Genomic DNA, 13,230 nt, shown 5'->3' with positions numbered 1-13,230 from the left:
CGCCCTGTCGCCCAGGCTGGAGTGCAGTGGCGCCATCTCGGCTCACTGCAAGCTCCGCCTCCCGGGTTCACGCCATTCTCCTGCCTCAGCCTCCTGAGTAGCTGGGACTACAGGCGCCCGCCACCAGGCCTGGCTAATTTTTCTTTGTATTTTTAGTAGAGACGGGGTTTCACCGTGTTAGCCAGGATGGTCTCGATCTCCTGACCTCGTGATCCGCCCGCCTCGGCCTCCCAAAATGCTGGGATTACAGGCGTGAGCGACCGCGCCCAGCTGAAAGCTCTAATTATTAAGCCAAATTTCCTTCATGAAATAAGCCCCAGTTTTTGAAAATGCATCTATTTTCACCCTATCTTATAACTACCAGATATTTTAAGACAAAGTCTGCGATGGAATATAAAGTAAGCCTTTAGGTTATTTACATATATTAACTCTTGTTTTATAGCATTTAAACTTGTTTCATATTTAAAACTTATTTAAGTTTTAAATTAAACTTATTAAAGGTAAACCTTTGAATCCATTATGATGTGTTAATGCGAAGAGGCATGTAAGTTGTATATTCTGATAAATGACCAATGTAGGCCATATAGTTATAGCACATTTGAAGAAATCCAATTCTAATACACATTAATTGCTGAGTTGTCTCAGCAGCTGGACTTATTAACTGGCAAGTTAACAACTAGTAACTTAGCAACTTACTAACTGGACTACCATGTAAAGAAATTGATTTAAAGGAGGATAACAAAATTAGTTAAGATTTATGAATGCTTGTGCCAATTTCTATTAAATACTTTTAAAATTGGTTTTAATTTTGTGCTCCACTGGACTTCAAATTCTTTGGAATCACAAGAACATATGAATCCTAAACATATTCTGAAAGTAGAATTAGAGCTTTTTTACAAGTTACTGGTTGTTCAGAAATCCAAATTTTCATGCTTTAATATAATAAAAGTTTCCGAATATGGCAACATTTTTAGATTCATAGCAACAGATGGCATGTTAGTTTAGAATTTAAATTGTGAATTGTATTACAGTTATTAGCTTAAGATTGGAAAGGTAATAGCATTTTTGTATTCTGTATGAAAACCTCTAAAGTTTCTAGGTGGACAAGTGTTTAAACAGAATTAACACAAAGTACATTTGTCAATTGTTTTTTATTTTCATTGCATCGTGACCTGAATAAGCTTTAAAATGTTACAAAGTTAGAAGGCAAAGTAAAATTTGGTTTATTTTAAACCAAATCATGAAATTCAGATTAAGCTAAATTTTGTTCGACTCTAGTGTGTAGCTTACTCTAATGACTCAGTCTTAAGTCTGGGAAACAGTAAGTTCTAGTATATTATAAAAGTATATTTTATGTACTTTAAGTAGTTTAGGACACAGAAAAAGTAGTATTCACCCACTGAAAAAAAATTAATAATAAAATAGCAAATAAAAGCATATTAATTTAGTTCATTTGATTGGTAACAATTTGTGCCTGACACTGTTAAATGCCTTAGTTCAGAACCTTTAAAAGTATTCTATAGGTAGAAATTATAGATGGTTCTATTAAAAATAAGTATTGTCTTAGTTATTTTAGCTCAGTTTGGCATGTCTTATATTTAGAGAAAATAATTTTAATTAATTTTTAGAGAAAATGAGGAGTTTTAGCCATTGTTGTGTCTCTAACGTGCTGTTTGTTACATAGGTTACTGACCTCAATTAAATCATTTAAAGGGTTTAAAAATATCTTTAAAACAAATTACTAATTACACTTATCACTAGAAAGAGAAAAACATTCAAGTTTTTTAACTCTAGTGTTCGTTTTATTTATAGCCTAGTGAAATGGAAATACCAGCAAGCTGGAATGGAAAGCTGAATTTTCCTTTTCCTTGTAAGAATAACATAGCAGTGACCAGCCTAGGTTTGCTCATTACTCTATGCTGTGACTATAAAATAGAACAGTGTATTTGACTCATTTTGCAATTGTATTAAAAATGAAAAAGTGATATGATGAGGCTTTGTGTCTTCACCCAGATCTCATCTTCAATTATAAACCCCATAATCCCCACGTGTCAAGGGAAAGACCAGGTGGAGGTAATTGGATCATGGAGGCGGTTTCCCCCATGCTGTTCTTGTGATAGTGAGTTCGTTCTTACGAGATATGATGGTTTTACAGGGGGCTCTTCCCGCTTCGCTTGGCACTTCTCCTTTTTGCCACCTTGTGAAGAAGGTGCCTTGTTTCCCCTTTGGCTTCCGCCATGATTATAAGTCTCCTGAAGCCTCCCCAGCCATGCTGAACTGTGAGTCAATGAAACTTCTTTCCTTTATAAATTACCCAGTCTCGGGCAGTTTTTTATGGCAGTATGAAAGGGGACTAACACAAAGACATTTAGAAAAAAAAGGCACTTAGTATGATATTATGTTAGGTGTATGTCCATAACTTTGCATCTAAAACCATCATTGTCATCATCATCATCATCATCACACTCATTACCAAGCGTTTGTTTAAATATCTAGTTGACAGAGGGTAGAGTTCAAGGACAGGGAATAGAAAGTGTAGGGTCTGTCTAGAAACTGACATTTGAGCTAAGAGTGGTAGGAAATAATGTAGTATGTTACATGAGCCATGTGCAGACACAGGCAATAGGTACTAAAATTAAAACCGGCGACTGAGATTTAAAGAAAGTAAATTCTTTGGTATATGTTAAATCCTATTTTGTACTAGTTAAATAGACACCCCCCAACCAATGACCTTGTTTTCTTAAACTTTTCACAGTAGTACACTATTCAAGGTGAAAATCAAGCTCATTAAGGGATGTTTGTTTTTTTTAACAGCACTTGCCTTCAGACTTGGTGTAAACTTTCTACTTCTCTAGGGTTATCTTCAGAAACCAAAGGAACACACACACACACTCACACACTTTACTACTTTTGCCATAGGGATTATTACCTCTATCGGTTAGATGCTATAATGCCATATAAATGAACTGTTCATTGAGTTCTTGCGACATAGTAGCACTTTGGTGCCTTTCTTACAGGATTATATGGTTTATAGAAATATCAGTTATTTTAAAACAGGGCAGAATGTATGTTCAGAACAGAGTTCCCTAAAACATATTCTATGGAATTATGGAATGCTGGCTATGAGGAGTGCTGATTGTGTTTTTCTAAAAAGCCCTATGTCTATATTAATTTGGGAAATGCTGGGTTAAACAATTACTTCTTTTAGCAGGACTTCTTGGAGGCTTTAGTATGCTAATATGCATTGAAAACTGTCAAGAAGGGACTTCTACAACATACTTTATTTTAAAATGTACACTAAATTCACTTAACCAATGAAGGCTTTTGTCAAGGAATTTATCTAGGGACTGAAATTCTATGGCAATTATTCTGGATCACAGAGGCATCAGCATTAGATATAAAAACTCTGCAATTAGACAAACTAGAAAGTCATTTTACCTTTTCGAGTCCCAGGTTCTTATCTGTACATTAGGAATAATAATTTCTACCTAATGAGAGTATTACAGATTGCTAATTCATTAGAGATTGCTAGAACATAGCTTATAATAAACACTAAAAGATGCTTACTTATCAAAACAGCATTAATTGCTGAAGCAGAGATCACAAGTGCAGCCAATATAATTAATTCCTTGACACAATGTATGTAACAAGCCTAGACAAGCTGAGCAGTATGTCACCAAAGAAAACTGTGATGTAATAGAAAAACTTGATCCATTTTATATTAAAATATAAATTTTACTTTGGTTTCTGATTCATATTTTTGTGATATATAATAGATATACTTTTGGGGGGGTATATGTGATGTTTTGATATATTCGTATAATGTGTTATAATCAAGCCAAGATAATTGGAATATTCATCACCTTAAAAATTTTTCTTTATGCTGGGAACATTTGCATTATTCTCTACTAGCTGTTTGGAAATATACAATAGATTATTGTTTACGATAGTCACTCTACTGATTTATCGAACACTAGGTCTTAGTTTATCTATTTAACTGTATATTTGTAACCATTAACCGACATCTCTCTTCATCTTTCCCCATCCACACACACACCCTGGCCAGTCTCTGGTAGTTATTATTCTACTCTCTACACCCATATTAACTTTGTTAGTTCTCACCTATGGATGAAAATGTACAATATTTGTCTTTCTGTGCTTAGCTTATGTCACTTATCATAATGACCTCCAGTTTCATCCATGTTGCTGCAAATTATAGGATTTCAATTTTTTTTAATTTCCAGATTTTTTTTTCAATAGTTTTTGGGGAATAGGAGCAGTGTACACTGTACCCAATGTATAGTCTTTTATCTCTCAGCCCCCTCCCACCCTTCTCCCTGAGTCCCCAAAGTCCATTGTATCATTCTTACACCTTTGTGTCCTCATAGATGATCTCCCACTTACAAGAACGATGTTTGGTTTTACATTCCTGAGTTACTTCACTTAGAATAATGGTCTCCAACTCCATCCAGGTTGCTGTGAATGCCCTTATTTCATTCTTTTATATGGCTGAGTAGTATTCCATGGTGTGTGTGTATAACACATATATATATATATATAAAACTACATATAATCACATATATATCATATATAAAATATATCACATATTTTTTGTATATAAAATGTGATATATATATCACATTTTTAAACCACTCGATTGATGGGCATTTGGGCTGGTTTCATGTTTTTGCAGTTGTGAATTGTGTTGCTATAAATGTGTGTGCAAGTGTCTTTTTCATATAATGACTTCTTTTCCTCTGGGTAGATACCCAGTAGTGGGATTGCTGGATGAAATGGTAGATCTACTTTTAGTTATTTAAGGAATCTCCACATTGTTTTCCACAGTGGTTGTACTAGTTTACATTGCCACCAGCAGGGTAAAAGTGTTCCCTTTTCACGACATCCAATGTCTAGTATTTTTAAAAAAAATTATGGCCATTCTTGTAGGAGTAAAGTTGTATTACATTGTAGTTTTGATTTGCATTTCCCTGATAATCAGCGATGTTGAGCATTTTTTCATGTTTGTTGGTGATTTTTATATCTTCTTTTGATAATTGTCTATTCATGTCCTTAGCCCACTTTTTGGTGGGATTATTTTTTTTTTCTTGCTGATTTGTTTGAGTTACTTGTAGATTCTGGATATTAGTCCTTTGTTGGATGAACAGTTGCGAAAACTTTCTCCCACTCTGGATTGTCTGTTTGCTGATTATTTCTTTTGCTGTGCAGAAGCTTTTAGGTTTAATTAAATCCCATACATTTATTTTTGTTTTTGTTGCATTTGTAACCATTAACCAACCTCTCTTTTCATCTTTCTCCATCCACACACACACCCTGGCCAGTCTCTGGTAGTAATTATTCTACTCTCTATCTCCATATTAACTTTTTTAGTTCCCACTTATAAATGGGTTCTTGGTCATAAACTTTTTGCCTAAGCCAATGTCTAGAAGAATTTTCCTGAGGTTATCTTCTAGAATTTTTATGGCTTCAGGTCTTAGATTTTCTTTTTGTTATTATATTTTAAGTTCTAGGGTACGTGTGCACAACATGCATGTTTGATATATAGGTATACATGTGTCATGTTGGTTTGCTGCACCCATCACCTTGTCATTTACATTAGGTATTTCTCCTAATGCTGTCTCTCCCCCAGGCTCCCACCTCCCGATAGGCCCCAGTGTGTGATGTTCTCTGCCCTGTGTCCAAGTGTTCTCATTGTTCAATTCCCACCTATGAGTGAGAACATGTGGTGTTTGGTTTTCTCGTGATAGTTTCCTGAGAATGATGGTTCCCAGCTTCATCCATGTCCCTGCAAAGGACATGAACTCATCCTTTTTTATGGCAGCATAGTGTTCCATGGTGTATATTTTCTTTATCCAGTCTATCATTGATGGACATTTGGGTTGGTTCCAAGTCTTTGCTATTGTGAATAGTGCTGCAATAAACATATGTGTGCATGTGTCTTTATAGCAGCATGATTTATAATCCTTTGGGTATATACCCAGTAATGGGATTGCTAGGTCAAATGGTATTTCTCATTCTAGATCCTTGAGGAATCACCACGCTGTCTTCCACAATGGATGAACTAATTTACACTCCCACCAACAGTGTAAAAGCATTCCTATTTCTCCACATCCTCTCCAGCATCTGTTGTTTCCTGACTTTTTAATGATCACCATTCTAACTGGCGTGAGATGGTATCTCATTGTGGTTTTAATTTCCATTTCTCTGATGACCAGTGATGATGAGCATTTTTTCATGTGTCTGTTGGCTGCAGAGATATCTTCCTTTGAGAAGTATCTGTTCATTTCCTTTGCCCACTTTTTGATGGGGTTGTTGTTTTTTCTTGTAAATTTGTTTGAGTTCTTTGTAGATTCTGGATTAGCCCTTTGTCAGATGGGTAGATAGCTAAAATTTTCTCCCATTCTTTAGGTTGCCTGTTCACTTTGATGATAGTTTCTTTTGCCATGCAGAAGCTCTTTAATTAGATCCCATTTGTCTGTTTTGGCTTTTGTTGCCATTGCTTTTGGTGTTTTAGTCATGAAGTCCTTGCCCATGCCTATGTCCTGAATGGTATTGCCTAGGTTTTCTTCAAGGAATTTTATGGTTTATGTCTTAACATTTAAGTCTTTAATCCATCTTGAATTAATTTTTGTATAAGGCATAAGGAAGGGATCCAATTTCAGCTTTCTACATATGGCTAGGCAGTTTTCATAGCACCACTTATTAAATAGGGAATCCTTTCCCCATTTCTTGTTTTTGTCAGGTTTGTAAAAGATCAGATGGTTGTAGATATGTAGTGTTATTTCTGAGGCCTCTGTTCTGTTCCATTGGTCTGTCTCTCTGTTTTGGTACCAGAACCATGCTGTTTTGGTTACTGTAGCGTTGTGGTATAGTTTGAAGTAATGTAGCATGATGCCTCCAGCTTTGTTCTTTTGCTTAGGATTGTCTAGGCAATGCGGGCCCTTTTTTGGTTCCATATGAACTTTAAAGTAGTTTTTTCCAATTCTGTGAAGAAAGTCATTGGTAGCTTGATGGGGATGGCGTTGAACCTATAAATTACCTTGGGCAGTATGGCCATTTTCACAATATTGCTTCTTCCTATCCATGAACATGGAATGTTCTTCCATTTGTTTGTGTCCTGTTTTATTTCGTTGGGCAGTGGTTTGCAGTTCTCCGAAGAGGTCTTTCACATCCCTTGTAAGTTGGATTCCTAGGTATTTTATTCTCTTTGAAGCAATTGTGAATGGGAGTTCACTCATGATTTGGCTCTCTGTTTGTCTGTTATTGGTGTTTAAGAATGCTTGTGATTTTTGCACATTGATTTTGTATCCTGAGACTTTGCTGAAGTTGCTTATCAGCTTAAGGAGATTTTGGGCTGAGATGATAGGGTTTTCTAAATATATAATCATGTCATCTGCAAACAGGGACAATTTGGCTTCCTCTTCTCCTAATTGAATATCCTTTATTTCTTTCTCTTGCCTGATTGCCCTGGCCAGAATTTCCAACACTATGTTGAATAGGAGTGGTGAGAGAAGGCATCCTTGTCTTGTGCCGGTTTTCAAAGGGAATGCTTCCAGTTTTTGCCCATTCAGTATGATATTGGCTGTGGGTTTGACATAAATAACTCTTATTATTTTGAGATACGTTCCATCAATACCTAGTTTATTGAGAGTTTTTGGGATGAAGAGCTGTTGAATTTTGTCAAAGGCCTTTTCTGCATCAAGAGATACTCATGTGGTTTTTGTCGTTGGTTCTGTTTATGTGATGGATTACATTTATTGATCTGTGTATGTTGAACCAGCCTTGCATCCCAGGGATGAAGCTGACTTGATCATGGTGGATAAGCTTTTTGATGTGCTGCTGGATTCAGTTTGCCAGTATTTTATTGAGGATTTTCACATCGATGTTCATCAGGGATATTGGTCTAAAATTCTCTTTTTTTGTTGTGTCTCTGCCGGGCTTTGGTATCAGGATGATGCTGGCCTCATAAAATGATTTAGGGAGTATTCCCTCTTTTTCTGTTGATTGGGATAGTTTCAGAAGGAATGGTACCAGCCTCTCTTTGTATCTCTGGTAGAATTCGGCTGTGAATCCCTCTGGTCCTGGACTTTTTCTGGTTGGTAGGCTATTAATTATTGCCTCAATTTCAGAGCCTGTTATTGGTCTATTCAGAGATTCACCTTCTTCCTGGTTTAGTCTTGTGAGGGTGTTTGTGCCGAGGAATTTATCCATTTCTTCTAGATTTTCTAGTTTATTTGTGTAGATGTGTTTACAGTATTCTCTGATGGTAGTTTGTATTTCTGTGGGATCAGTGGTACTATCCCCTTTTTCATTTTTTATTGCATCTATTTGATTCTTCTATCTTTTTTTCTTGATTAGTCTTGCTAACGGCCTATCAATTTTGTTGATCTTTTCAAAAAACCAGCTCCTGGATTCACTGATTTTTTTGAAGGGTGTTTTATGTCCCTATCTCCTTCAGTTCTGCTCTGATCTTAGTTATTTCTTGTCTTCTGTTAGCTTTTGAATGTGTTTGCTCTTGCTTCTCTAGTTCTTTTAATTGTGATGTTAGGGTGTCAATTTTGGATCTTTCCTGCTTTCTCTTGCGGGCATTTAGTGTTATAAATTTCCCTCTACACACTGCTTTAAATGTGTCCCAGAGATTCTGGTATGTTGTGTCTTTGTTCTCATTGGTTTCAAAGAACATCTTTTTTGCTGCCTCAATTTCCTTATTTACCCAGTAGTCATTCAGGAGTAGGTTGTTCAGTTTCCATGTAGTTGTGCGGTTTTGAGTGAGATTCTTAATCCTGAGTTCTAATTTGACTGCACTGTGGTCTGAGAGGCAGTTTGTTGTGATTTCTGTTCTTTTACATTTGCTGAGGAGTGCTTTACCTCCAATTATGTGGTCAATTTTAGAATAAGTGTCATGTGTTGCTGAGAAGAATGTATATTCTGTTGATTTGGGGTGGAGAGTTCTGTAGATATGTATTAGGTCCGCTTGGTGTAGAGCTGAGTTCAAGTCCTGGATATCCTTGTTAAGCTTCTGTCTTGTTGATCTAATATTGACAATGGGGTGTAAAAGTCTCCCATTATTATTGTGTGGGAGTCTAAGTCTCTTTGTAGGTCTCCAAGGACTTGCTTTATGAATCTGGGTGCTCCTGTATTGGGTGCATATATATTTAGGATAGTTAGCTCTTCTTGTTGAATTGATCCCTTTACCATTATGTAATGGCCTTCTTTGTCTCTTTTGATCTTTGTTGGTTTAAAGTCTGTTTTATCCGAGACTAGGATTGCAACCCTGGCTTTTTTTTTTTTGCATTCATTTGCTTGGTAGATCTTTCCGTATCCCCTTATTTTGAGCCTATGTGTGTCTCTGCACATGAGATGGGTCTCCTGAATACAGCACACTGATGGGTCTTGACTCTTTATCCAATTTGCCAGTCTGTGTCTTTTAATTGGAGCATTTAGCCCATTTACATTTAAGGTTAATATTGTTATGTGTGAATTTCATCATGTTATTATGATGTTAGCTGGTTATGTTGCCCATTAATTGATGCAGTTTATTCATAGCATGTATGATCTTTATAATTTGGCATGTTTTTGCAGTGGCTGGTACTGGTTGTTCCTTTCCATGTTTAGTGCTTCCTTCAGGAGCTCATGTAGGGCAGGCCTGGTGGCGATAAAATCTCTCAGCATTTGCTTGTCTGTAAAGGATTTTATTTCTCCTTCACTTAGGAAGCTTAGTTTAGCTGGATATGAAATTCTGGGTTGAAAATTCTTTTCTTCAAGAATGTTGAATATTGGCCCCCACTCTCTTCTGGCATGTAGGGTTTCTGCCAAGAGAGCCACTGTTAGTCTGATGGGCTTCCCATTCGTGAGTAATTTGACCTTTCTCTCTGGCTGCCCTTAACATTTTTTCCTTCATTCCGACCTTGGTGAGTCTGACAATTATATGTCTTGGGGTTGCTCTTCTCGCGGAGTATCTTTGTGGTGTTCTCTGTATTTCCTGAATTTGAATGTTGGCTTGTCTTGCTAGGTTGGGGATTTTCTCCTGGGTAATATCCTGAAGAGTGTTTTCCAACTTGGTTCCTTTCTCCCTGTCACTTTCAGGTACACCAATCAAATGCAGATTTGGTCTTTTCACATAGTCCCATATTTCTTGGAGGGTTTGTTTGTTTCTTTTTACTCTTTTTTCTCTAACCTTGTCTTCTCACTTCATTGCATTCATTTGATCTTCAATCACTGATACCCTTTTTTCCACTTGAACAAATCAGCTATTGAAGCTTGTGCATGTGTCATGAAGTTTTTGTGCCATGGTTTTCAGCTCCATCAGGTCATTTAAGGTCTTCTTTACACTGTTTATTCTAGTTAGCCATTCGTCTAGCCTTTTTTCAAGATTTTTAGCTTCCTTATGATGGGTTCGAACATCCTCCTTTAGCTCGGAAAAGTTTGTTATTACCAACCTTCTGAAGCCTACTTCTGTCAACTCATCAAAGTCATTCTCTGTCCAGCTTTGTTCTGTTGCTGGCAAGGAGCTGCAATCCTTTGGAGGAGAAGAAGCACTCTGGTTTTTAGAATTTTCAGCTTTTCTGCTCTGGTTTCTCCCCATCTTTGTGATTTTATCTACCTTTGGTCTTTGATGTTGGTGACTTACAGATGGGGTTTTGGTGTAGATGATGTTTTTGTTGATGTTGATGCTATTGCTTTCTGTTTGTTAGTTTTCCTTCTAACAGTCAGGTCCCTCAGCTGCAGGTCTGTTGGAGTTTGCTTGAGGTCCACTCCAGACCCTGTTTGCCTGGGTATCACCAGCAGAGGCTGCAGAACAGCAAATATTGTAGAACAGCAAATATTGCTGCCTCATCCTTCCTCTGGAAGCTTCATACCAGAGGGGCACCCACCTATATGAGGTGTATTTCAGCCCCTACTGGGAGGTGTCTCCCAGTTAGGCTACAGGGGGGTCAGGGACCCACTTGAGGAGGCAGTCTGTCCATTCTCAGAGCTCAGACACCATGCTGGGAGAACTACTGCCCTCTTCAGAGCTGTCAGACAGGGACATTTAAGTCTGCAGAAGTTGTCTGCTGCCTTTTTTTCAGCTATGCCCTGCCCACAGAGTTGGAGTCTATAGAGGCAGTAGGCCTTGTTGAGCTGCGGTGGGCTCCGCCTAGTTCAAGCTTCCTGACTGCTTTGTTTACCGACTCAAGCCTCAGCAATGGCGGACGTCCCTCCCCCAGCCAGGCTGCCATCTCGCAGTTTGATCTCAGACTGCTGCGCTAGCAGTGAGCAAGGCTCTGTGGGCATGGGACCCGCCAAGCTAGGCATGGGAGAGAATCTCCTTGTCTGTCAGTTGCTAAGACCTTGAGAAAAGCACAGTATTTGAGCAGGAGTGTCCCGTTTTTCCAGGTACAGTCTGTCATGGCTTCCCTTAGCTAGGAAAGGGAAATGCCCCAACCCCTTGCACTTCCCATGTGAGGCAACATCCCGCCCTGCTTCAGCTTGCCCTCTGTGGGCTGCACCCACTGTCCAACCAGTCTCAGTGAGATGAACCAGGTACCTTAGTTGGAAATGCAGAAATCACCCATCTTCTGCGTCAGTCACACTGGGAGCTGCACACTGGAGCTGTTCCTATTCAGCCATCTTGGAACAGCTATCTTCAGGTCTTAGATTTTAATCCATTTTAATTTGACATTTGTATATTATGAGAGATAGGGATCTATCTTCTGCATATGGTTATCCAATCATTCTTCTGCATATGGTTATCCAATTTTCCCAACACCATTTATGGGAGAGATTGTACTTTCCCTACTGTATATTCTTGGAACCTTTGTCGAAAATGAGTCAGCTATAAATGGAGGGATTTATTTACAGGCTCTCTATTCAGTTCCTTTGGTTTATGTGTCAGTTTTTATATAACTACCATGCTATTGTGGTTACTATAGCTTTATAGTATATTTTGAAGTCAGGTATTGTGATGCCTCCAGCTTTGTTCTCTTTGCTCAGAATTGCTTTGGCTATTCAGGGTCTTTTATTGCTTGGTACTTGTTTTAAGATTTCTTTTTATTTCTGTGAAAAATGTCATTGGCATTTTGATAGGGATTGCATTGAATCTGTACATTGATTTGGGTAGTACTGACATTTTAATAGTATTAATTCTTCCAATTCATGTTCATGGAATATCTTTTTATTTTTTTTCTGTCCTCTTCAATTTCTTTTACCAGAGGTTTTACTTTTCCTTGTAGAGATCTTTCCCTTTTTTCGTTACATTTATTTTTAGGTATTTTATATTTTTTCTAGAGATTTTAAATGGCATTGCTTTCTTGATTTTTTTTTTTTAGATTGCTCACTCCTACTGTATGTAAATGCTACTGATTTTTTGTACATTTTTTAAATCCTGTAACTTTACTGAGTTTGTTTTTTAGTTCTAACAGTTTTTTTGGTGGAGTCTTTAGGGTTTTCTAAATACAAGGTTATGGCTTCTGTGAACAAAGATAATTTGACTTCTTTGTTTTCAATTTGGATGCCTTTTCCTTTTTCTCTTGCGTGATTGATGTGACTACAACTTCCAGTATTATATTGAATAAAATTGGTGAAAGTGGGCATCCTTGTCTTATTTCATATGTTAGAGGAAAGTATTTGGATTTTTTCCTGTTAAGTATGATGTTAGCTGTGGGCTTGTCGTATAGGTCTTTATTTTATGGACATGTGTTCCTTTTATATCCATTTTTTTTTGGTGGGGAGAGTGGGAAGTTGTTTATCATAAAGGAACATTGAACTTTATTGAATGTTTTTTCAGCATCTGTTGAAGTGGTCATATGCTTTTTGTTCTTAGTTCTATTAATCCAATGTATCACATTGATTTATTTGCATATGTTGAGCCATCCTTGCATCCTTAGGATAAATCCCACTTAATCATGATAAATGATCTTTTTAATATGTTGGTGAATTTGGTTTGCTGATATTTTGTTGAGGACTTTTGCAACTATCTTCGTCAGGAATATTGGCCTGTAGTTTTTTTTGTTGTGTCCTTGCCTGATTTTGGTATCAGGGTAATGCTGGCCTAATATAATGGGTTTGGAAGTATTCCCTCCTCTTCAATTTGTTTGAAGAGTTTGAGTAGAATTGATATTAGTTCTTTAAATGTTTGGTAGGATTCATCAGTGAAGTCATCAGTTCCTGAGCTTTTCTTTGATGGAAGATTTTTTTTTTATTGTTGCTTTACTCTCATTACTTATTGGTTTA

This window comes from Gorilla gorilla, chromosome 5 (assembly GCF_029281585.2).
Source record: "Gorilla gorilla gorilla isolate KB3781 chromosome 5, NHGRI_mGorGor1-v2.1_pri, whole genome shotgun sequence".
Lineage (NCBI taxonomy): Eukaryota > Metazoa > Chordata > Mammalia > Primates > Hominidae > Gorilla > Gorilla gorilla.
Note: the sequence above shows the minus strand (reverse complement) of the source record.